This window comes from Gymnogyps californianus, chromosome Z (assembly GCF_018139145.2).
Source record: "Gymnogyps californianus isolate 813 chromosome Z, ASM1813914v2, whole genome shotgun sequence".
NCBI classification, from domain to species: domain Eukaryota; kingdom Metazoa; phylum Chordata; class Aves; order Accipitriformes; family Cathartidae; genus Gymnogyps; species Gymnogyps californianus.
In genome coordinates, this window is record NC_059500.1 from 2,544,969 (window position 1) to 2,570,168 (window position 25,200).

Here is a 25,200-nt window from a genome sequence, read left to right on the forward strand (position 1 = left end):
TCCTAATGCAGACCAGAGGCGTTTTTTGCAACTACCCTAGGCCCTACACACCTTCTTCCTATACCCTGCTAATTATTTTGTAGCAACTTTCTGTCCCTCCAGTGCTTTGCTCCATTACAGTCTGGTTTGAATTTGAACATAAGTCAACTTCATGCAAACTGCATTGCGGGCCACTTATTGAACCTAAGCCTCAGTTCCCCAGGTATATTACCAGTACATGAAGAAGGCCATAAATTGAAGGACTCTGAAAAAGTCTTCCATAAATCCAAAACACAGTAGCCAGCACAAGTTGCAGAGAGACTTGCAGGTCATACTTGGATTATAGTTTTATTTTCCTGTAACAAAGCTAAACCGATATTGCAAGGCAGTAAGAAAAAATACTAGATTTTCTTATGCAGTTCTAGAAGCCAAGTCCTCCAAACAGTCTCCTCTTCATACAGCCATGTAGGCTAATCTCAGGTCATGGGTGCATGAAAACCAACCAAGACATAAGCCATGTGAGTTCCTGCTCAGAAAACAATACCACTATATGCACTCAAAACATGTTCTACTTGAAAAAGAATGGACAAATAAAGGCCCATAAAATGTGGTTGCTTACAAAAATGAACATCTGCATTTTCCTATTCCCCTTCCTAAAAAGGAAGGAGATGACTGGAAGTCTAAATTAAAAAGATTGATTAATTACCATTTTACAGTGATGCTTAAGGACCAAGACCAAGTCCCATTTTTTTTAAGTACTCTATGAACACAGTAATACAAAAGACAGTTCATGCTGTGAAGGACACAGAATCTGAAAGGACAAAACAAGCAGATAGAAAAAAAATGCAGAAGTACAGCTACATGAAGGAACTTACTGAAAGTGACCCAACAGCCTAGTAACAACAAGCAGATTCTAAGTTCTTTGACCCAACTACCAGACAAGAGGCATCCTCATAGGTCAACAGCCAGCTGAATAGGAGCTGGCAGTATGCCTAGGTGGCCAAGAAGGCCAACAGCATCCTGGCTTGTATCAGAAATAGTGTGGCCAGCAGGACTCGGGCAGTGATCGTCCCCCTGTACTCAGCACTGGTGAGGCCGCACCTCAAATCCTCTGCTCAGTTTTGGGCCCCTCACTGCAAGAGAGACACTGAGGTGCTGGAGTGCGTCCACAGAAGGGCAAGGAAGCTGGTGAAGGGTCTAGAGCACAAGTCTTATGAGGAGCGGCTGAGGGAACTGGGGGTGTTGAGCCTGGAGAAAAGGAGGCTGAGGGGAGACGACATTGCTTTCTACAACTACCTGAAAGGAGGTTGTAGCGAGGTGGGGGTCGGTCTCTTCTCCCAAGTAACAGGAGATAGGATGGGAGGAAATGGCCTCAAGTTGCACCAGGGGAGGTTTAGATTGGACATTGGGAAGAATTTCTTCACCGCAAGGGTTGTCAAGCATTGGAACAGGCTGCCCAGGGAAGTGGTTGAGTCACCATCCCTGGAGGTATTTAAAAGACGTGTAGATGTGGTGCTTAGGGACATGGTTTAGTGACGGACTTGGCAGTGTTAGGTTAATGGTGGGACTCGATCGTCTTAAGGTCTTTTCCAACCTAAACGATTCTATGATTCTATGATTCTATCTAAAATACTGGAAAATTGGCATTGTTTGACAAACTAAGACATTTACCATTTGTATCTTTCCTTAGAGCAAAGCAGTTGAGACACGTGTGTATGATGATGTAGTATACACGTCCGCTCACAACTATAAGACACACACACAACTATTCCATGTATTCTTTTTCCTTTGTTTCATTCAAAACCTGTACATCTTGTTGTTATGCTATGCATGATAGTTTCAGGTCTCAAAGCTTTTTATAAAAAGTGCAGTCCTTACTGTATGATCAGGGAAGCAGAGGCACCCAGAGGCAGACTAACACATAGGCTGAGAGCAGTATCAGCCTTTGGGTCTGATCCTGATATCATACTCCGTCTTGTAAGCCACAATAATGGCTGTGTCTGAATTATCAAGTAGTGCAGTGCAATTTCACACTTGTGCAACAAAACCGTCCTGAAGACACCATGTTCACCCTGTCCAGGCTTCAGGGGCTTTGTGTCAGACTGACTCTAGCCTGGCCCTTTGCACCGAACACCAATTAGTGGTTGGAGTGCATCAGATGGAGCATATCTAGTTTACTTTCACCCAGTCAAGATCTAGTTTATAATCTGTGAACGAAAGCTTTGTACGTAGCAGTGACCATGAGATTGACTGGAAAAGCACAGTATATGTTTGACCTATAAGCTCACAAATATGCACCCATTCTAGCAAAGAAATGTGAGAATAGTGCACATAGGCTATAACCTTACCTCCAACAGTTTTTTTTCACAACATAGCAATGATACTGAAGAATACACAGGTAAGTATTCAGGTGCATTAGTGTAAGGTAATGAATTGATCTTTCAGTTCTACACGTTATTTATTCCCTTCATCACTTATACATTTTATTCCTATCAAATCTTGGAGCTCCACAGATATTTAATTCACAGCCAAAAGCCACTGGGTCAAGCTAACTAGAAATAAAAATTCAGTATAGCATGCTGAGAAACTAAAGGACAAGTTGTAAATAATAGCTATTTTGTTTATTTTTTCTTGTTGAATTTTTGAGTAAATGAAATAAATAAAACTTACCTTTTGATACGGTCACAATAGTTTGTCAAAACTGAAAATTTGAGACAAGTGATGTGAAGCACCTAAGAAAGAGCTTCCATACTGTGTTGTTTTCTCAGCTTTAACATTTACAACTTTCTATTCCCGTTTTAACCACATGCTCCATTCCAGCTGCTTCTCTAACCCATCACACCTCTTTGATCCCAGAAGTCCCTTCTAATCTCAATGCTCACATCACACTGGAAGTTGCACAGAAGATGTTAGCATAATTGTTTCATAGCAATTATTTTTTTCCTTTTTAAATGATGTTCCACCACTGATCTGAGGCATACTTCAGAGCACTTGGTTATTTACAGGAGCTGAAATGTATATGTTTCCAAGAGTACCACTATATTTAATTCTTGAGATATCGAATGCTGTCTAATCTGCAGACAATGTCAGATTCAGAACACAAGGTCCCTTTTAAGTTTACTAATAAATTTTCAGCTATGGGGCTGACTGAATTTGGTAACTGTCTAAATGTAGCCACGTAATCCACAGAAGGAACAAAGCGTATCACAGGTGACGTCAAGCTTTTGAAACCTGTGTACCAAAGAAAAGAGGATGAAGAACTAGAAGAAAAACTCAGAAGTTTAGTTGCTGAGGCTGTAAACCAGGGGCTGGCAATACAACCAAAACTCAAGAGGATTTTATAGATGTAATCAGAAACTCATATTTTAATTTGGAATTCTGGTGGGTTATTGGGTTGGCCATAAAGTGAGATTACAGATTTAAATAGGAATTGGATTTTGCATTTGTTTAAGTAGACTGTTCATTTAGTTGAGCTCCCAGTGTTCAAGCAAGAAACAAGCTTTTCACTTTTGCATAATACACAGAGTTTATGAAGGTCCCTTAAATAATCAAAAGAAATTACACAACTAAAATAAGAATCTTAACACTGGGCGAAAGGTCATTGGGGTAGAGATAAATCTGGGTCCTGTGTGTAGAAATGGTAATTAAAGCCATGAAAACAGATGAGGTTGAGAGGAACATATAAAAGGTTGCAAATCAACACGGCTGCACAACCTCCATGACCTTCCCTCAATGTTAAGCAAGTTGCTGCAGAAATCAGTGATTTCAGGGTTCTGTAATGCCACCAAAACATATGTCTGTTATTATGAAAAGAAAGAAGTTTTACTGTTTCTGCACTCACACAACCAACCAGCACCCCCCATCCTGACAAAAAAAGGGACCAAATGGCAGGAATATGACATTAAACCTGGTGCAATAATTGTAATTAGAGAAACATGGAGAAATGTGAAGACACTGAAGCAGACCTTTGACCTGCTCATAAAGCCTTGCCAAAACTATAGCGGTGCTCTGGAGCAAGAAAAGAAAGGATTTGTACATTTAAGAAACAGCAGTGGCTCAGCAGGTGAGCACCAGAGCCAGAAAAGGGGAGGCAGAAGAAATGGCCGGTGGCTAGGCCATTGTGGTTAGATGTAGGTCTGCAATGAGGTCACCTTAGGCTGTGGTGGGGCATAGTCTCCCTAATGATTACTCAGCATCAATCTGTATGACTGTATCTTGCCCTGACTTTTTAACTGCTCCAGCTTGCTCTCCTGTAGTTGGTTTTAAGCAAATTAGGTCACCGCGAATAGTTCCCATGACTCTTTCTTCTCTGCATCACTTCTGGAGATGGTGACATCTCTCAAACACTGGTCTCGGCTTCATAGGATACTAATTAGAAAAGTATTGATTTATGGCTGGGGAACTATGTTAGATACGTAAGTGCAGTTTTCCTGCTCTGTGCCATCCCTTTCCTCCGCATCCCTCTGATGCCCACTCCTTCCACATATGCACAAAGTGAGGATATCTCAACCTTTAGTAAAGGGCTCCCTTTCTCTTTAACAGTGTTATAGTTAACATTTTTTTCTTTGTTAGATATTTATTTTGTTAAAAGCATCCACAGGGAATTCTTCTAGGTTTTAGTTAAATTCTCAATATTGAAAAACTCAAACCAAAACAAAATCCACAAAATCTGAAAACAAAGACAAATCTATGATGATTTTTCTTAACAATGGTTAATGGAAAAATATTACATTTTCATCATCAACTGTAAAAGTTTGGTTGGGAGTGAAGTGTAAAAACTATTTGAAAAAGATCTGAATAACTATTTTTGAACCTTAAAATTCTCTGGAATATTTAAGGATGAGGTACACCAGGATCTATCTCAAGGGTATTCTCTGTATGTGTATAACTTGCACATATTTATGAGACACTTGATTATGTCTTTAAGGGGGAAATGAGAAGAATATCCAATACTCCAGGTAAACAGTGGGTAATAGAAAAATGAATGTTATCTCTGGACACAAGCCTTCTTTAAAGGAGGAGTCAGGGCATTGTATTGTGCAGGAAATTTCAGGTGAGTGTGCAAAGCCCAGAAAGCCGAGGTCAGAAGAAAATAGACAGGCAACCGATGCAGGTGTGGCCTTACAGTGCCACAAGGACGGAAAAAAGACCCACTTCTGGTGCTGAAATTCTGAATGGGGAGCACTGAAGCAGGAAGAGAAAGAAAGACTGAAAAATAGCAATCAGAAATCAAAAATACGTGGTGTGGTCACTCAAATGCATAAGAGGCTTTCAGAAAGCGGAGTCTGGAGATTCAAAGCCAGGGACTACTAAGGGAAGAAGTGAGAAAACAATACTCTAAATTAAGGGCAGTTACATTTACCTGATGATACCCTTCCCAGAGAAACTTCGTGCCAGTACCATGTTAGCCAGATTCCCATCCTCCTGGCTGATAAACTCAGAAGCTCTGAGGCAAGGATTAGTTGGAAATGTAAGTCCTTGCCCAAGTTTTTCAAATTAAATGGGCAGCCTGAAGTTTTGGAGTCACACAACACAATAGCTCTGCAAAAGACAGAAAGTGTTCACCACTTGAAAAATAACTCACGAAAGTTAGTAATAATATTCAAACAATTTTATAAATACTGATCTTATTCCAGTGTTACTGCCTTTGATGGGATTAATAATGAAAAAAAGTTTACAGTTCCCAGAATATGGGTTTATCCATTTCAATTAAAAAAATTCTAAGAGCACTCACCAAACTTTGAGTACTTCTCTAATTTAAATGCTACAGGGTACTCTTTACAAAACAAATTTTCTTCATTGTATGAATATGTTCCTGTTTTAGTAAATATTTCAGAAACTAGAAAGCTATTCCTACTCACATAACCTACGAGTTGAAAGAAAAATATTTGTTTCTGCTGCTTCTCCATGTGCAAAAGGATAATTAGCTTTGGATATTGAAACCTAATGGGAAAAACACATATTTTTAAATTTGATATCAGAAGATGCTGTATGTGAGAAGTAAGGAGGGTCAACAGCACTGCCACCTTGGACTTCCAGAGTGCAGACTTCGGCCTGTTCACAAGACTGGTTGACAGAGTCCCTTGGGAGGCAGTCCTGAAGGGCAAAGGAGTCCAGGAAAGCTGGACATTCTTTAAGAAGGAAATCTTAAAGGCTTAGGAGCAGGCTGTCCCCATGTGCCAAAAGACAAGCCGGAGGAGAAGAAGACTGGCCTGGCTGAACAGAGAGCTTTGGCTGGAACTCAGGAAAAAACAAGAGTTTATGACCTTTGGAAGAAGGGGCAGGCAACTCAGGAGGTCTACAAGGATGTCGTGAGATTATGCAGGGAGAAAATTAGAAGGGCCAAAGCCCAAGCAGAACTTACTCTGGCTACTGCCGTAAAAGACAATAAAAAATATTTCTGTAAATACATTAGCCACAAAAGGAGGGTTAAGGAGAATCTCCATCCTTTATTGGACGCGGGGGGAAACATAGTGACAAAGGATGAGGAAAAGGCTGAGGTACTTAATGCCTTCTTTGCCTCAGTCTTTAATAGTAAGACCAGTTGTTCTCTGGGTACCCAGCCCCCTGAGCTGGAAGACAGGGACGGGGAGCAGAAAGAAGTCCCCATAATCCAAGGGGAAATGGTTAGCAACCTGCTACACCACTGAGACACACACAAGTCTATGGGGCTGGATGGGATCCACCAAAGGGTACTGAGGGAGCTGGTGGAAGTGCTCACCAAGCCATTTTCCATCATTTATCAGCAGTCCTGGCTAACCAGGGAGGTCCCAGTTGACTTGAGGTTAGCAAATGTGATGCCCATCTATAAGAAGGGCCGGAAGGAGGATCTGGGGAACTACAGGCCTGTCAGTCTGACCTCGGTGCCAGGGAAGGTTACGGAGCAGATCATCTTGAGTGCCATCACGCATCACGCACAGGACAACCAGGTGATCGGGCCCAGTCAGCATGGGTTTATGAAAGGCAGGTCCTGCTTGGCTAACCTGATCTCCTTCTATGACAAGGTGACCCACTTAGTGGATGAGGGAGAGGCTGCGGAAGTTGCTTACCTGGACTTTAGTAAAGCCTTTGGCACCATTTCCCACAGCATTCTCCTGGAGAAACTGGCTCCTCATGGCTTGGACGGGCGTACTCTTCACTGGGTAAAAAACTGGCTGGATGGGCAGGCCCAAAGAGTTGTGGTGAATGGAGTTAAATCCAGCTGGCGGCCGGTCACAAGTGGTGTTCAACAGGGCTCAGTACTGGGGCCAGTTCTGTTTGATATCTTTATCAGTGATCTGGACGAGGGGATTGAGTGCACCCTCAGTAAGTTTGCAGATGACACCAAGTTGGGCAGGAGCGTTGATCTGCTTGAGGGTAGGAAGGCTCTAGAGAGGGATCTGGACAGGCTGGATCGATGGGCTGAGGCCAATTGTGTAAGGTTCAACAAGGCTAAGTGCTGGGTCCTGCACTTGGGTCACAACAACCCCATGCAACGCTACAGGCCTGAGGAACAGTGGCTGGAAAGCAGCCCAGCAGAAAAAGACCTGGGGGTGTTGGTTGACAGCCGGCTGAATATGAGCCGGCAGTGTGCCTAGGTGGCCAAGAAGGCCAACAGCATCCTGGCTTGTATCAGAAACAGTGTGGCCAGCAGGACTAGGGCAGTGATCGTCCTCCTGTACTCAGCACTGGTGAGGCCGCACCTCGAATCCTCTGCTCAGTTTTGGGCCCCTCACTGCAAGACAGACATTGAGGTGCTGGAGTGTGTCCAAAGAAGAGCAAGGAAGCTGGTGAAGGGTCTAGAGCACAAGTCTTATGAGGAGCGGCTGAGGGAACTGGGGGTGTTGAGCCTGGAGAAAAGGAGGCTGAGGGCAGACGACATCGCTCTCTACAGCTACCTGAAAGGAGGTTGTAGCGAGGTGGGGGTCGGTCTCTTCTCCCAAGTAACAGGAGATAGGATGGGAGGAAATGGCCTCAAGTTGCACCAGGGGAGGTTTAGATTGGACATTGGGAAGAATTTCTTCACCGCAAGGGTTGTCAAGCACTGGAACAGGCTGCCCAGGGAAGTGGTGGAGTCACCATCCCTGGAGGTATTTAAAAGACGTGTAGATGTGGTGCTTAGGGACATGGTTTAGTGACGGACTTGGCAGTGTTAGGTTAAAGGTTGGACTCGATGATCTTAGTCTTTTCCAACCTAAACGATTCTATGATTCTATGATTCTATGAAAGTTATCCTTAAATGTCTTACTGAAAGTCTTATGGTCCATATTAAAAGAATATAAAGGCTAAGATCAATATGCACTTTCACCTTGCATGAAATTGCTTTTAAAAGTAACTCTTCAAAACAAGGTTCAATATACATGGAAATACACTTAACATACTTCATTACAATGAGAAAAGTCAAGATTTTTCCTGTTGTTTTGCTATACAGTTTGTTTATATCTTAGTTCACAATACGCAGATTAGGCTGTGCTGTACATGACAGCCAGAGTCAAACTTGTCTATGGTTATGTGTTAAAAGCTCATGGTAAGTTATTAATAAATCATGGATGAAAATTAAGCTTATTATGTCTACAGGTAAATGATGCAGATGTGGCCTCAGTTTAAAACTGTTGAATTCTACAACACTAAACAAAACCAAATGCCCAATTTTTTGCCACTTCTAAGTATATGTTTACTTAGTTCTGATTCTGTTTTGTAAATGTTTTTACTTTTCTGAGTAAACCAGAATGCACAGCCTGTGAAGCAAGAGCAAACACAGTCTAAGCTAAGACTGGTCATGGTCAGATAAGAGATGCTTGGTACATGCCTTTATTTTACGTTCCCAAGAACATAACAGATTGTATTTCTATATGTGTATATACAAAGACATAAAGAGATATTAAGATATTTCAAGGGAATATAAATCAGATACCTAACTCATAACTGGCTTTCAATGGAATTTGGTCATGAATTTGATTCTCTCTTTCTCTTTATCCACTGAAAATCATGATTACACTTTGTGGCCAACTAAAATATTCCTTTTCAATCATGGATGGTAAACTACCACTCATTTCTGGTTCTACGTGGAGTAGAGTAAATACCACAGTCACTGCCACCACAGGAATGTTTTTCTTCTTTCAGATCCAAACATTCATGTTGGTAGAAGAATCATTCAAATGTTGGAGCAGAACTAGTCTGAAGTAGGCACTGGCATGACCAAAGCTTGGAGACAGTATTAGAAACCTGGACTCACACAAACTTTTCTGTGCTTTTGATAACCACTCTTATTTTTTCTTTATATTTCAGCTGATCTGTTTTTTTTAAACTTAAAGGTGAATTTCAATTCACATGCCTAAATTTTACATGCTAACTTTATACTTCTTTGCATTATCCATATTTTCCCCATCAGTCAAAAAAAAAATAGCAAAAAAAAAAAAAAAGCAAGCTATATCTATTAAAGCTTCCCAAGGTCATTGGCCTGTGTCTTTTTCTGCTCCTCAACAAAGTACTCATTTTTCTTAGTTTCCTGTCAGTATACCATGATATCCTTCACATCTGTCTGTGCCTTTGCTTTTATTAGCAGAAAATACAGCCATAGCTTTAGTGTCATGTGTACTATAAAGACAGGATTTTCAAGAGATTTGACAACTCTCATATTTTCCGAAGTATTCTCGATGTAACACAGAAACAGTTTATTACTGTTAAGTAGTGACTGTCTCTCCAGCTTGAATAATGAAGTCCTCTAGGTCAATATTTTATACAATGATGCATTTAAGGAAGCATTCCTCTGCAGTCTAGCACTAAAACAATGGGTGTCATAATAGAAATCTGTGTATTATCAATCTTAGATGCCACTATAATCAATCTAATTCTTTGAGCAGTGAAAATACAATATGTTATTGTGTTAAACCAAGAATTTTCTTCTTCCAAAATGTTTATAAAAGAACATAATAAAATTATTTATAGAGGCCAGCTCTGCTGTACAAGGTAGAATAAATTTAACCTTCTATGAACAGTGCTTTCAGCTGCAGGAGATTTACATCTGCTACCTGTAAAACAAATTTCCACAAGGTGCAGCGACATAGTTTTTGAGAATTATACAGCCACCCAAGCAAAACATTAAGTCTTCACTGTTTGACAATATTTTTCCTCATACAAAAATTCTAAAATTACCACAAATTAAAAAAATTACCTATCATTAACTAATATTAAAAATGTTTTGATTTCTACCCTAAAATGACACAGTTCTTGAAACAAGATCTTTTAGTAGCTCATTTTTGCAAATATCATGGAATACAAAATATGAGAACAAGCTTTCAGACAAATAATTAGAAAATAAGATAACTGGTGCAATTTTAACAGCAGAAGCTATAAACCATACCCAGCATGGATATTTAATCAGAAATACATCAACCTTGCAAACACTTAAAATAATGAATAATCTTTTTCATATGAGTAATCCTGTAGAATTCAGTTATGCATATACTTAAGTATTTTTTTTTCCTCTTAGAGGATACAGACATTTTTAATATCAGGAGTTCTTAGTTAAACACATTTGATATATTTTGCATGTTTCAGATCATTTTATTTAAGTAACAAAAATGTTCTACAAATACAGAAAAGAAAACAAAAAAAAGAGGATTACAATCTCTTAGCTTTTTGCTTGTATGCTACTTAGAGTTCATCTATATCCTTGACAAAGAAAAACTAAACGTACAATAGTTAGTCATAAGATGAATTCCAAGGTCAAAATTAAATGTGTAATTCAGCATCGAAGGCAACTGTAATGTTTTTAGTTTTAATTATATGTGGCAGTGTAAAACAGGGCCAAAATCAAGCAATAATTAAAACAGTTCTGAAACCCAAGAACTGGATGAATCTTGCTGAAATTGCATCTAAAACATCATCTGCATGCTTTTAAGTATCAGCCTGGTGTAACTTCACAGCACTCTCTGCTGCATGACTTGCATATTCACGAGCCAGTTTGTCCTCCCTGTGCAACATAAATAGGTTCTTCAATTACTGTCAGGCTGTAAACAGGACTGGAGAAAAAAAGTATACATGGAAAAGGAGGAGAACTGGGGATAGAGGATAAAGATGCAGGTCAATGGGTTCCTCTTGAGTGACCCACTCCAACCAGCCCTTTTCAGACCCCTGTGTGAAGTCGTTCTAGTATTTCCGAGAATAAAAATTTGTTCTATTTGCTTGTAGCTTCTACTAAACAAAAAATATTAGGAGACCCAGAGCAAACTAAGACACTCTCAGTTTCTGAGGTTTTTCACACTGCTTCCTCCATGTGCTCTTTCAGTTGTATTCTTCCCCAAGCACACACATTCGGGTAAATATGAATTTAAAGTCAGAGCAACGTTAATATTAGATATACCAGAACTACATGTGATAGACTACTGCCCTTCTGAGTGGCTATCCAGAGGAGCTGCTGTTCCTCCTTTCTCAGAGTGAGAAGCAGCATTCACCAATACATAAGACCCAAGAAAAAAATTCCTTACCATTAGCTTATTTATTGATCTTCAAAGTGTATGTATTACAAACATAACTAGTCTCCCCAATACCTCACTGAAGTCACTTATCATACTGTACAGATGTGTAAATTGACCTATGCAACTTAAGGGACTCACCGAAGGGTAAGGTATGAATATGTATCATAATCAGGATTAGATTTCAGGAACCTCCTGCTTAAGCCCCTGTTCATACTCTAATGCTTTTCGGGATGAATAAATTATAAGTTTTCAAGAATAAATGTGAGAGTGAATGAATAAGTTATAGGGAGACATGATCACAGCCCAGTCCTGATTCAGCCCCAAAGCTTGCTCATTCCTACATAGTACACTTACAAGACTCTTAATAGCTCAGAACAAATGTAGTTTTAAATGTATACTATTGAGAAAATTGAGGTTCTCCCTAGGACCGTGAAGGAAAACCAGTGCAAGTATTCTTTTGCAAATTGACTCTAAAATCAATTTAGTTTGGAGGCAGAGGGTTTTCTTTTCTATGTTCAGTTTCTGAAGGAACTACCTCTGCAGAAGATTAGTTTACAGAATCTGCACGTGCAAAGTGGTTTGAAATGTAGAGCAAATGGACACACAGACATTGTGCATCTACATAGATAAATACATACTTATACTCATTCCAAAGAAAACTGAAGTGGTTAAAGCACTAGCCTTAGTCTAGTTGAAGTCCTTGCTCATCTCAAGATCACCAAGTCCACTGAGATCACTGCAAAACTACAGGCTGCAAAATAAACCCAGAAACAACACTTGCCCCCTAACATAGACACACACAAACCTTTTGGTAAATAACATCAGATTGAATCATTTTTTTTCCACAGCACAACTGTCCTAGCAAAACAGAGTTCCAAACTCTGCTCTCCATTTTCCAGATCTTCACTGGTCTCTCTCCCCAGACACAACAAACATTTTCTCCTCTCAAGGAACAGATCTATGGGAGGTCATAAAGTGCTGCTTTTCTCTGATGAAAGTTATCCTAACATCCCAAAATTACGGTCCACCAGGAAATGTTTTGTCTTGTTGTTGCAAAACACAGGTTAGAAATCAGTATTTTTCTGTCACTTTGTCAGTTCTGGAAGATTTGAATTGACACACATGGTTTATACTTGTTTTGTCTGAAAAAGCCTTCTCCCCTACCCATCCCCAGTGGGGTCCAGTGGGCTACTGGCTGTTCAGGCAAGAACAAAAAGAAAGGGACTGACTCTCAGGTGACAAAAACACCCAAAGCAACAATAAAAAACATTGCAAAAGAATCTGCAAACTGAGACTGACTGTTAGAATTCATAGGAAATTTTGTAGAAACAGTTGTTTAAGGTAGTTCTAATCAAAGACTCCATGAAGTAACTTTCAGGCTGCCTGATTCCTGAGGGAGAAAAAGTCACATTGGAATTAATTTCAGCTGTTTATAAGGCGTCATGTCACTAACCAGATACCACGATTACCCTAATTATTTTTTTCAATAGGTGAATATATGACAAAGTAACACATACTGTTCTTCTTCTAGTCTTCAAATCTATAGCGTTTCCAAGTACTATAAGATCCTAAATATTTCACAGTATAATCTAATGCTATATTTGTGAGGACTAAAAAAAAATATTGATTCAAAACTTTTGTAAAAGCACCTACCACGTTCTAACCACAAATATTACGATGCAGTGGATAGCATAAATGATCTGTCAGGTTCCTTCATGCTATTATATGAGGAGGGAGATAGGAATATTTTGTTATAATAATACGTCAGGATGATGATGACGACATTATTTATACAGTAATTCACTAAAAAAATTATACTCTCTCTATATATACTATAGTGTTGTATGAGGTTGTGTTATGTATCACCTCAGTATAGGACAAAAAAAAGGGGAAAATATTTAATGATAGAGTGATTATTAACTAGCCTGAGTTAATTCTTCTCCTTGCACTTTACCAGACCACCCATCTGCCTGAGAATGTTACATTTTGTTTTCAATGCCAAAGAGTAGGTTTTTACATAGTCTACCACTCTTCAGGACCAAGATAAACTTCGGAGTTTCCCCCAGTGTATACAGGTAATATCTCTGGCTTGCTCCAGTCCTGCCTATTCACCTTCTATGTGTGATCTTTGATGGGTTACAAACAAAAAGGCTTTAGCCCATAGAACTACTTATATCTGTGCTTTTTATGGCAGGTTGAACAATTGTGCATCCATAGATAACACGGAAAAAGGACATCCTCAAGACACTTCTCATGTAGCTTTCTTTTTGCTCACAGTAAAGATCATTGTTTTTCATCATTATGAATCTTAAGGTCAGATTCTGACCTTATTTAAACTAGTATAATGTGGAAGAATTCCACTCCTTTCATTTCATAGCTTGTCTTCCTGCTTGCCATCATTTTGCAATGCTTCAGAATGTTCTATAACATTAAAAAATATATTAAATAGGAAGTTAAGTCAACAGACAAGTTAGATCTGACAAGTTCAGAATCTGGCCTTTATTATATAAATACTATTTATGTAAAATTTCAGCTACAATAAAATTTAGTCTAAGCAACTTTTATATCACTGTATTATTCTAAATTACAATTGATGGTAATTACAAACTGAAGCAAGAGTAGAGGACACTATAATGTAAGAATCTCTCCATTGCCTCAAGATATGTAAAAGCAACTAATATGTCAGCCTGGCTCTTGTAAATGCTCTAGCTACCGCTCTTTTCATTACACCCTTATATAATCTAATTTTGTCAAGGGCCTTGGCTAACCTGGAACAGATCCTGTGGCTCAGATCACAATACATTGCAATTCAGCACATAGTATTTTTCTAAAAAGGAAGAAAGGAAAAAGACTGCATACAGGAGGGAGTACTTGATCAGCTGGTTGCAGTGTTCACTTCTAACGAACATCAGAAGAAATGCCTGATGTTGTATATTATTTGTAGTTAGATAGGTGCTGGAGATAACATCCGAATTAGAACATTGACCCCAAATTCTGAAGCCCAGATCTACACTCTGAAAAATTCAGAACTACATTGCAATAATTCAAATTCATTACATTTTTGTATTATATTACTAGTCTTACATTCTGACAATCTTTGAAGTAGGTCACAATGGAAGGAATTGTAGCTTGCCTCAGACAAAAAGTACTGAAAAATCCAATAAGGAAAACTTGGATGTAATGAATGTCTTGTTTTATACTCTTATTGTTTATTCTCCTTTTTCCTCGGTCAGGATTCAGTGTGATTTTGGAGTACAATACATGATTTTTAGATAAAAGTAGGATGTTCAGTAATCATCTTATTGATGAACAATGTCTCGCTTGATATGAAGATATTATTTGTGGGATCAGGGCAAGGCTGAGTGCTGAGATTCCTCCCACTGCCCAGTTTGGCCTCAGTGAGTCCCCAACATGCTCCCCACTCCAGTACTGCTGGTCTGTACTAGGCAGCAGTCTCATCTCTATCAAGAAATAGCCAGAATTGGGAAAGAGGTGTCCTTCTCTTTGGCTTTTTAATCACTTACTGTATCAGAGCACACAAAATGTTCTGAAGAGTCATGGTTAAGTACTTTTTTATTGTGTTGTCTGATCGTCTGCCAGAATTACATGTATAGATTCAGAAGAGACAGAAAGAAGAAATATGAAACTTTATGGACTTTCTGCCTTTGTCTTTTAAATCTATTTAACAAGTCTGGGTTTAGTTTTCTCCTTATTTTCCTTTGAAAATGAGAATTAAGAGAATAAGCATAAAAAAGTTCTAAGCAGAAATCAGCAAGGTAAATATACATACTGGACTTGTATCCAGCAGAGTCCTTGGCTCCTGTGGACATCTATTAATTTTTACTGATGTAGAGTTCAAATGTGCATGTCCATGAACAGGAGAAACTGGGAAGAAGTGACTTTAGTAGGTTATTATTACTTAAAATAATGTCAAACTTGGTGAATTCATTGTATAAACATGGTGATGAAATCTATATCAAACATATTTCTCTTTTAAAATAAAAATAAAAATCAGCATATGCATTCTAAGCTCTAACAGCTGAAAACATATAAAACTCATACTTACAACTCATACTTACAATTTTCAGTATTTCTTATAACTACCAGCTTTTCCAAATAAATTTTTAACAAATCATGACAATTGATAGAAGCAAACCTCACATGGGAAATAAATTATTTAACTGAAAGTGTTACAGCAATAGGAAGAATTATCTGAATCTAATGAACTTCAGTTAAGGAGCATTATTGATTAACCAAAAATATTTTTCCTTAACAATAATCTTCATGTATGCATTTGTATTATTGTTTCATTCTTTTTTTTTTATTGAACTCTTAGTGCCAATAGTGAAGGTAGTTATTTCAAAGTAAGAAATAAATAGGGGACTACGCCACATGTTTGGAAATGATTTCTCAGCATCCCACATAATAATTTTTCTACTAAACTATCTACTAAATTATCTACTATCTACTAAAACTTTTATCGGAATTAACTGCCTTCCAAACCACCCAATCACACATTACACTGAATTTTTAAGTATATGTTTAGAAACAATTTCAAATACATTTGACCACGTGCATTACAATTTAAATGGTTTTCAACATATTGTGTCGCATTCTTCCATTCAAAGAAGTAACTACAGGTAGAGAAGTTACAAACCAGTGGTTATTTTTCTTTCGGTTACCTAATGCTTTCATAGTAACCTGTTTTCAGCTTCTCATAAAACTTTAGTTTACTTAAACTATTCAGGCTGAAATCCTGCATGGTTTTTGTTGCTTTAAGACACCTTTCAAAGCACTTGGAAAAGAGTTCCTTCCCTTTCAGTCATCAGGGAAAAGCTGGTGGTTTTACCAGTGACACTGCTGATGTTTTCAGACTATTTTTAAGGCATTTGATAATTTGCTTTGGAACAAAAGCTTCACGTTTAGGTAGAAATCAGTCCTGAGGTAAATAGTTTTTTGGGGGTGAATTTCTTTAAAATCAATTTGTATTTATCAATTCTAAGTTGCTATTTCCATATACAAAACACAAAGTTTGTTCCTAATTATATTAACTGTTCCATCCATATAGAGTGTCTATATGGGACCAGGAACATACATGACTCACCCCTCTTTCAGAAAAGCACATGCACCCAGTCTCTGCACTGCTGGACCATATAGGAACCTCTACAAACTAGGAAAGGCTCTTCAGGACTTCATCCCAATAACCCAGGTCCTGGTACTCCAGTCATTAAGTGAGAGACGTGTTTTGACATCTTCTGAATGAGGAGAGAAGTGAGTACATGTACAAGCATGTTGTAGGCAAGTGTTCTCATCACTAGATATTTATGGAAAGGGTGGTAGCTCCCTGGATCATTTAAAAGAGAAAACATTTATAGCTTAATTTTGTGAAGAGACTTCTTTGGTCTGTACGTTAGCTGTATGCATGTTTATTGGATCCAGAGATTTGTTGGAAAACCCACGAGGGGAGAGTAACACCTTTTATCTTAGCCATGTTAATACACAAATATCCACCCACCAGCTCCAGCCAAAGGGGATGTTGGCATATACCAAAGGAGGAAATAGATATTCCAGAAGAAAAGCTGAATTAAAAAAAAATTTTTTTTTTTTTTTTCCAAAGAGAGACACTATTAAGTTTAGTCAGTCTCAAGCTGCAAAGTATTTAGATTAAATTTTTGAGCTTGGATAACTGAAGTCTACTTAAAAACTGGTTAAAATGCCTCGGAATATGGCTGAGCTGCACAGAGAGGCATCAGGCATAACACCCCATCTGAAGCAGGGCATTACAACCTAGAGCTGCACCCCGCAGGCTGTTAGCTGGGGTTAAATGTGGCGATCTCCACTGCTACCCATGGGATTTCAGGTAACATCTCTTGATAATGCTCCGTCACCTTTGCCAAAAAGCGTTTAGCAGAACTTGAGTTAATGTTTATAGACATATTTTAGACCAGGCTGTAGTCTTTGGCTCTCTGGCTGATTTGTTCTAAGGCTTTATTCACTTTGCAGTGATTACTGTGCAGTCTTGCATTGCTACGTTAGCAGGCTGACCAGCGCACTTCCACCTGACTTGCAGAAAGCATTGTTTCCAAGGGCATTGCAAACCTGGAGAGGATTCCTGAGACTAAGCACTCTCTGTTTCTGTCTATTGCTCGCCGTACCAGCTAACACCACCCACTAAAAGATGTCTCCTCAGTGCTGAAATTGCCAATTTTCACTTCATAAACTAGCCTTTATCTTAGAAAAGCCCTTCCCCTCTCAGGTACTTTTGAATCTTAAATTAGGCTTCTGGGTATTGCAGGACCTTACTCAAGTATTGCTACAGCACAGAAATGGGATGTCTTTTTATTTGTCAATCTGTAAATGGAACATATACTATATTCACAATATTTACAAAATAGTAACTAGTTTTAGATATCTAAAAAGACAGGAATAAAATGTAAATCACATTCACGTCTATATTTATATGAACTCAAAGATGCCTTTTTTCTGTATTCCATCTAGTTCACATTATTAAAACGCTTACATAATGTAATCTTAGGATTCATCTTAAGAGAAATCCCACCCCAAGTCCCAGTTTCCCTGGTTTGAGGAAATGCACAGGTTTATGCCTCCACATGGCCTTTGACATTGTATTCAGGGTCAGATAAAGGATACCTTCTCATTTCCTACGATACATAACTAAATCAGAAGGCTGGTTTGAACATGATGATTTAACTTCAGGAAAGCTATTTTTAAGCTACTTTGAGAAAGAGCTATTTGCTGTCTCTTATTAGCAATTATGTTCATACTTAACTGTAAACAGAATTTTAAAGTTACTGGAGTGGAAGTGTTCCCTACCACCTGCTGGGGCAGTAGCAGTTCTAACTGCATTTATTCTTTGTACCTGTTTTCTATCTAAATACTAATAAGTATGTAAACTACAGCAGTGTACACAGCTCTTTGCTTGCTCTTGAGCAAGACTAGACAGCACAAGACAGTTTTGGACCATGGCAGGCTTATAGTGAATAATCACTAAAAAGACTATAGGAAGAGTCTCAATATAACCTGAAAATAGACACTGGCATGAATTACCTAAATGCTCCACTTTTCTGCCAGACAATATTGTCTCTGTAGTATCCAGTTTTTTAACGGACACATTCCTGAAGAATACGGACAAGTTTTATCTACCAGGCTTTTCCAAATCCTCCTTCACCTCGCTGTGGTCTGTTGCTATTAATGCTCGTAAAGAATAAATTTCCTTCCTGTGCTTTTTCTGTCTTTAAGATATACATTTCTCTGTTTTGTGTGAAACCTCATCTCTTGCTGATTTTGCGCTAATCAAATGATGATGATTGAATTATTTGAGTTTTACAGTCCATGATAAAGGACATTTAGGTGAGTATGGAACACCAGTAAGTCAACTCCACAAACCTTCCAGAAGCTTTTTTATTTACGTTCAGATAAACTAGTGGGAAAAGATGAGAACAGAAGAGAGGGGAAAAAAAAAGGTACTTGCTATGATTCTTGCTATGATTATATTAAGTCATTACAGGAAGAAGTGGAGCTGGAGAGTCACCATACCGATAATATGACAGGATAAAATGGGAGATTATACCCTTACTTGATATGTTTATGTTATACAACTGTAGCCCTTGTCCTGAAGACAAATTCACAAGCAGAAAGCACTGTTGTCCCTGGGGAATTAAAGCACATTTTTTATATACAATTTCTAGTGGAGATTCTTGTGTAAATCTCTTTATGTAAAATGTAGCACTAAACTTAATTGCCTGAAGTATTTTCTTAATCTCCATATTCTATTAATAAGGAATCAGGAAAATAATTAAGACTAAACTTAATTTAAATATAGCAGATATCTGAGTTGATGCTATATGACTAAGCAGGTTGCATAGAAGATTTTAAATATTTATGAAGTAGCAGCAAATAGCTTATTGTACATGAAAACATAGAGAAATTCAAGCTTCAGTTAACACACATATAGTAAGCAGACCATTAGGAGTTAACAGCTGTAGGCTAGGTCTAAGTCAGTATTAGATTCACACATCTTAGCTTTTTCTTTTTCCAGAATCAATATCTGCAAATAATAAATGAGATCCCAAAGGGTTGAGTTAAGCTCCAACCACCACAGAGTAACTCTGCAATTGGTCATTGACTCAATAATGCAGGTGAGCTTCACACTGTAGAACATCTTTAGCACACTATAATAGAAAATTAATAGCGTTCAAATCAGCAGCAGGGTTACCCTAAGGATTACATAATAGCTTGGGTTAGAACAATCATCTAGCTCCAAGAAGTGTAAAATGTCATAAAACTAGAAAGAGATAGAATAGCTCCTACATTAGGCATAATTTGTGTAGTGTACACTGACTTTTTTAAAACACTTTAAACAACAAAGATCCACATTATAAAAGTGTACCACTGAAAATACTGCCAACAAACCGCATTGCAGTGGTGTCCATGGGAAATATGAAACTCATATATCACTGTACTGTTAATAATAATAGAATACTGAATTTAGTTTACTACTGTGTTAGTACAGAAGGTTTCATGTTAGCTACTGTAACACTATAATAAAATGTAAAAAAATAACATGTCCACAAATGCATGTGTAAAATACTAATATCTATAAACAAACATAAAATAATAATAATAATAAGTGCCTTAGCCTTTACCAGATTGCAAATAAAATAACAACTTTTCTTTACAGACTATACAGATTCTTTTATGCTTTATATCAGGTCATCTACGATAACTACTTCAGAACATGCTAAATCAAGTGTATATATACTCAGTAACCAACTTAAGTGCATGAAAGGTGATATGAGACTAATTTACAACAGATTAATATGGTAGCAACCCAACAGCATGAGGGACTAATAAGCACCTGGAGACAAAAAAGAGCATTCTCACAAACCTTAAGCAATGTCAGAAAACTTCTCCACTGCACAGCACAAATACCTATCTCCCTGAAAGAAACAATAGACTGTATAGCATGTAATAGAATATCAATTATTAATTTAACCATTTTTCTGTACCAGGGAACACTTTGGACAGTTAAGGGCCCAGAGATAAAATTGAAAGAGATTTGATTTCCTAATCTGTGTAGCACTTGAGGACAGGTAGACACTGCAGGCACTGTTTCTAAGCATTATAAACTAAGGTTTTGCCGGTGAATTAAAATTTAAAGGGAAAATACTTTCCACAATATTTTGGAAAAAAAAAAGCATAAAACCCCCAACCCCCCCAAAGTTATTAGATTAATTCAGTTCATTTACCAAATAAAATACTGACTTCAGCTTTTCTCAGTTCAATGCTGAACTACAAAATATACTCACTACACGATGCCGACTGTCCCATTTCCAACCAGAATTTGTATATTTCCATTGCATCTCTCAAACTTTCTGCACAGGTCTCTGCTGCTCCAAATTTAAATAGGACTTGACACACATATCACGGTCATTATAAGATCGAGTTCAGACTTACCCACGGGCTGCCACCATCCCATACATCGCCATAGTAAAAAGCAGCTTGTGGCATTCCCCGCAGGCTACTTGTCTTACTTTTCAGAGGAGTAATGTCCTCACCCAGCTTGGCACCAGCTGTAGGAATAAAAGATCGGTGTGGAGAATAAAATCCTCTGCTGCTCTGGTGCCTTCCCTGTGGGTCTTTTTCATAGTGACTTGTGCCATACACAAAATGGCACCTCTCTTTCAATGCGGAGAGGTCCAGGCTTTATATACCAGGCATGTGAATGTGAGTATACCACAAAACACTAGTTCCTTATCATGCGCTTGTTAGCTTGTCCAATCTATGGCAATCACTTCGGTCCCAGGGGTTGAAAGACACAAGACGCAGGGAAAAAGGGAAGCAAAAGCTGAAGAAAGATCAATACTGCACTGTGAAACAAGAAGTGTAGGCTATTTACTTTTCATTGATCTGATGATGCAGGAGAAACACCTCAGACTGGCATTAAATTGAGGGAATACATCTTCTGTGTTTTTTCACCTCAAGGTCAAGAAAGAGCCAAAAAGAAATTAGAACAAACAGAAACTAATCACAGGAGTAAAATAAAACTATTAATCCACATTACAAATCCACATGGAAACATAATTAAATATCAGGCTGAATAAGGTTCACAATAAAACAAACACTGCCAGCTCTTATCAGATTCAGCTTGCACCTGGACCGACTGCAAACAAACAAGTGACTACATGATGCAGGTTAAAACAAATCAAAGTTTATTGTTAGTGTAGAGGCCCCTTCCAAAAAAAAATCTTGTGATATGTCTTCCCACACAGAATTAGAAACATCTATCTGACTCGCATCAAAGGCAGATGTATGTTTTCACTTGCACTCATTTATTTAGGCAAATGTGGTTTTACGTTTTCTGGGGTTCAAGGGAAGGGAAGGGCATGCTTAGGTTACTGGTTTACCTTACCTTAAAAGATATGTAGAGTACATACGTTTCTACAGAAATAATAAACATCCTGTTATGAATTTGAAGGTTTGGGGGTGAAAAAAAGAAAAAAACATCACAACTGGGTAGTTCAATTCTGCACACACTAATGCAGAACGCTTAAGTGAAAACACTACAGACCACCAAATCTTGCTTTCAGACACCAAAGCAAAAGACAAAAATGGCTGGAATTGAAACTCTGTAACAATTTATTAATTAACATCTGAAGTTTATTTAGATGCTTGGTTAGAAATTTCCCCAAATGAGGTCTTTATCAATTCTCCTTAACCTGGCAAAGCAGACACTACTTCAGAAAAACGATAAAGTGACTGCGCTCTCCTAAACAGATGTGATCCCTGTATTAACCTGTGGAGGCGAGAAATAAGTAAGTTGAAGGACTACCTCCTTCATAACTAGGAGAAGTGCAGAGGGAGTTCTCCCGTGGGAGGGCAAATAGCATTTTAGCGCTCTCCAAAAACAGGAAGAAAACTATGAAGTGGGATGTGGTCTTACATAAAAATTGCTGAAAACATAAAGGAAATATAGGGAAGCTAAAAAAGCCAGAGAGACAGAGGAGATTGTCTCCTGTCTTCATTGCTTATTCATACAGAGTATAGGTGTAGACTTCTAGACGAGGTATAAAATAAGGTCTTAAGAAAGAGGTGTGGAGTTCAGACTGTCTATTTGACATTCAGGGAAGAGACTAGGACTGGTTTTATTGCAAAAAATGCTTGTTCATTCTTAGTGGTTCAAGGCATTAGTGTATTCACAGTTTAAGTTCAAAGCCTTCTATTGCTAAAATAAACCATCACACTCCTATGTTGGAAAAAAACAAACGTAATTTGGCTAGGTATGGCGTCACAACTAGAATCAAACTAGAAAACAAGGGAAATAAAAGCAGTAAAATGTATTACATATTGCAATACATTCATTATTATTTTTGGTGTTACATTTATAATTTTACCAACAGCCCCCATTAAAAAAAAAAAAAAATTGCAGAGGAAAGAAATTTGAACAAAATTGCCATGGCTCACGTCCTTGGACTAGAAGTTAGGAACAAGCTGGAAAATACTTAAAATATTTTCCATTGCTAGTAAAAAATTTTGCAGGGTTTTTATCATCTATTTACTGTTAGTAGAGATCCTTTAAATTAAAGGTTATTGATGGAAGTTTGCACTGAGAAGAAATACTCAGTCTGGGATACATTTATTTTCTCCTCATTTGCTTCCTCTTTCTTTTAGTGTTGGATTGCAGTTTTTGTGGTGAATGTCTTCTGTCAGTGTCGTTTTCTCACTTGAGATTAAGTTTTAAGACCTAACACCTCAAAATAACTCTTTCAGTACTGTTTCCACTTGCACGGGGCAGTGTTTGCCCTGATGCAGATTTGTGCTTACTGCAGAGTCCAGCACCTTTTCTGGGATTAGACATGAATTTTGATGGGGGAATCCCTTCCATGTCTCTCTCGCTGAGATTTTCCAGAGATTTCCTTCAAGTTAGGAAACACCACAAAGCAACATTACTGTTCTCATTCCAGACTGAAGATAGCTTTCTGTTTGTGTCCAACGGTGTCTCTTGGTCTAACAAAAGATCCCATCTTGGTAAAGCTTGCCTATGAAGAAACCTCAGTTCTCAAGCGGAGCACAAGTTTGCAACAACTGCTTCAAGTTAATTTTCCAGAACTATTTAAATGAACTGTTTTCCCCAAAACTTCCCTTTTTTTTCCTGCTAGTCTTTTGATGATAAACAAAAAACCCAAATCCATCAAAGTTTACACAAAACAGCATCCTCCAGGAGAAATCTTGCCAGAACAACGAACGCAGCCTGCCAACACAAGACAGCCATTAAAACACACACAGAGGTCCCACACTGAGACATATGTTAGCAAATGCAAACAAACCATGTCAGTGAAATCATGTGCAATGCATCAGAACTTACTGACACAAATAAAGGGTAGAAACTGATATTTCCAGATAAGCATTCATCACGAGACAATCACTCCCTGTCTTCTAGACCAAACCTCTAATCAAACCTGTAGAATATCTTAAAATTATTAAGTTAAAAAGATTGGAATTAAAATTTGTAATTCTGTTAAACACTGAAAAACAGGAACAGAGACCCAAATTTTCATGGTGTGTGAATCCGTCCGTACCCCGTCTGCCCTGTGCTAATCTTTCTTGTCCCCTCCATCTTGTTATTTCTGTTCTTCAAGTGTTCATCTCTCTTCACTCTTCCCTTTCCTATCACTCACTTGTACTGCAGGTATTAAATTACCCTCTTTTTTCGAATTACCATATTAACATAACCAAATTAAGCCAAAACAACTGGTTCTTTACTCCTCCTTAACTTGAAGTTTGTTTAGTTTTGTGTCAGCCCCCATAAATGGGTTCCGTACTTGTTTTTTTGTGTTTGCCCCCATGGTCAATGGATGCAATTTATATCAAGCAAGAATTCTCTGTATCTTTAAATTACAAAAAGGCTTTAAACATGTAACCATGCTTACATTCTGGCTAGTGAGATTTTTCAGTAAAATGCACTGGCAATTGTAATGGCCTCATTATAGTCCAGACAAAGAGTTTTGTATCAAATATTTTCCTATGGATTTTAAAGTTATTTACTCTGAAAAGCTTCTCTTAAGTAACTAGGTTTGCAATATTGCTTTAATATTTCTTAGAAGAAAGTAACAGAAAGATTATTTGTATAATTGCAGCTATTTGAATAAACAAACTCTTAGTTTCTCTCAGACAATATCATTTTGATTAGAACTGTTTAATAAATACTGCGGTTCAAACAAAACTATGTTAATGTTCAAAACTATTACACTGAAGTCAAATTTTAATCAGTTTAAAAGAAGTTAACTTCAAGATAAAAAGTAAGTCCACACAGTTAAAGACTAATCAAACTACTGTTATATTTGAAAAGTTGATTTTTTTGAATGATTTTGTAATAGATGGTTTTTTTCACCTTTTTTCCTAGTGTTTTAAGCAAGACAGTAAAATACACAGAAGTTACAATACGTAACCTTCCTCTTCCCACTCATGGACTTTTGAAGGCTGTAAAATTTCCCAATCAAAGGAAACAGCTGAATTATCACAGCTAAAAACAAGCGAAGAAGAAACACATATATGCAGTTTGTCACAGTTTATAATATGATGGATAGTAGGGCAATTATTTTATATACGTAAAAAGAAACAGTATGCATGTGTCAAAACATTTACACAGCTTGCAGGTTATTCATGTACATTATGAAAATGAAGATTTTATAGCAGGCAATACAGTCTAGCACGTGAAAACAAAGCAAAAAAGATATCTTTG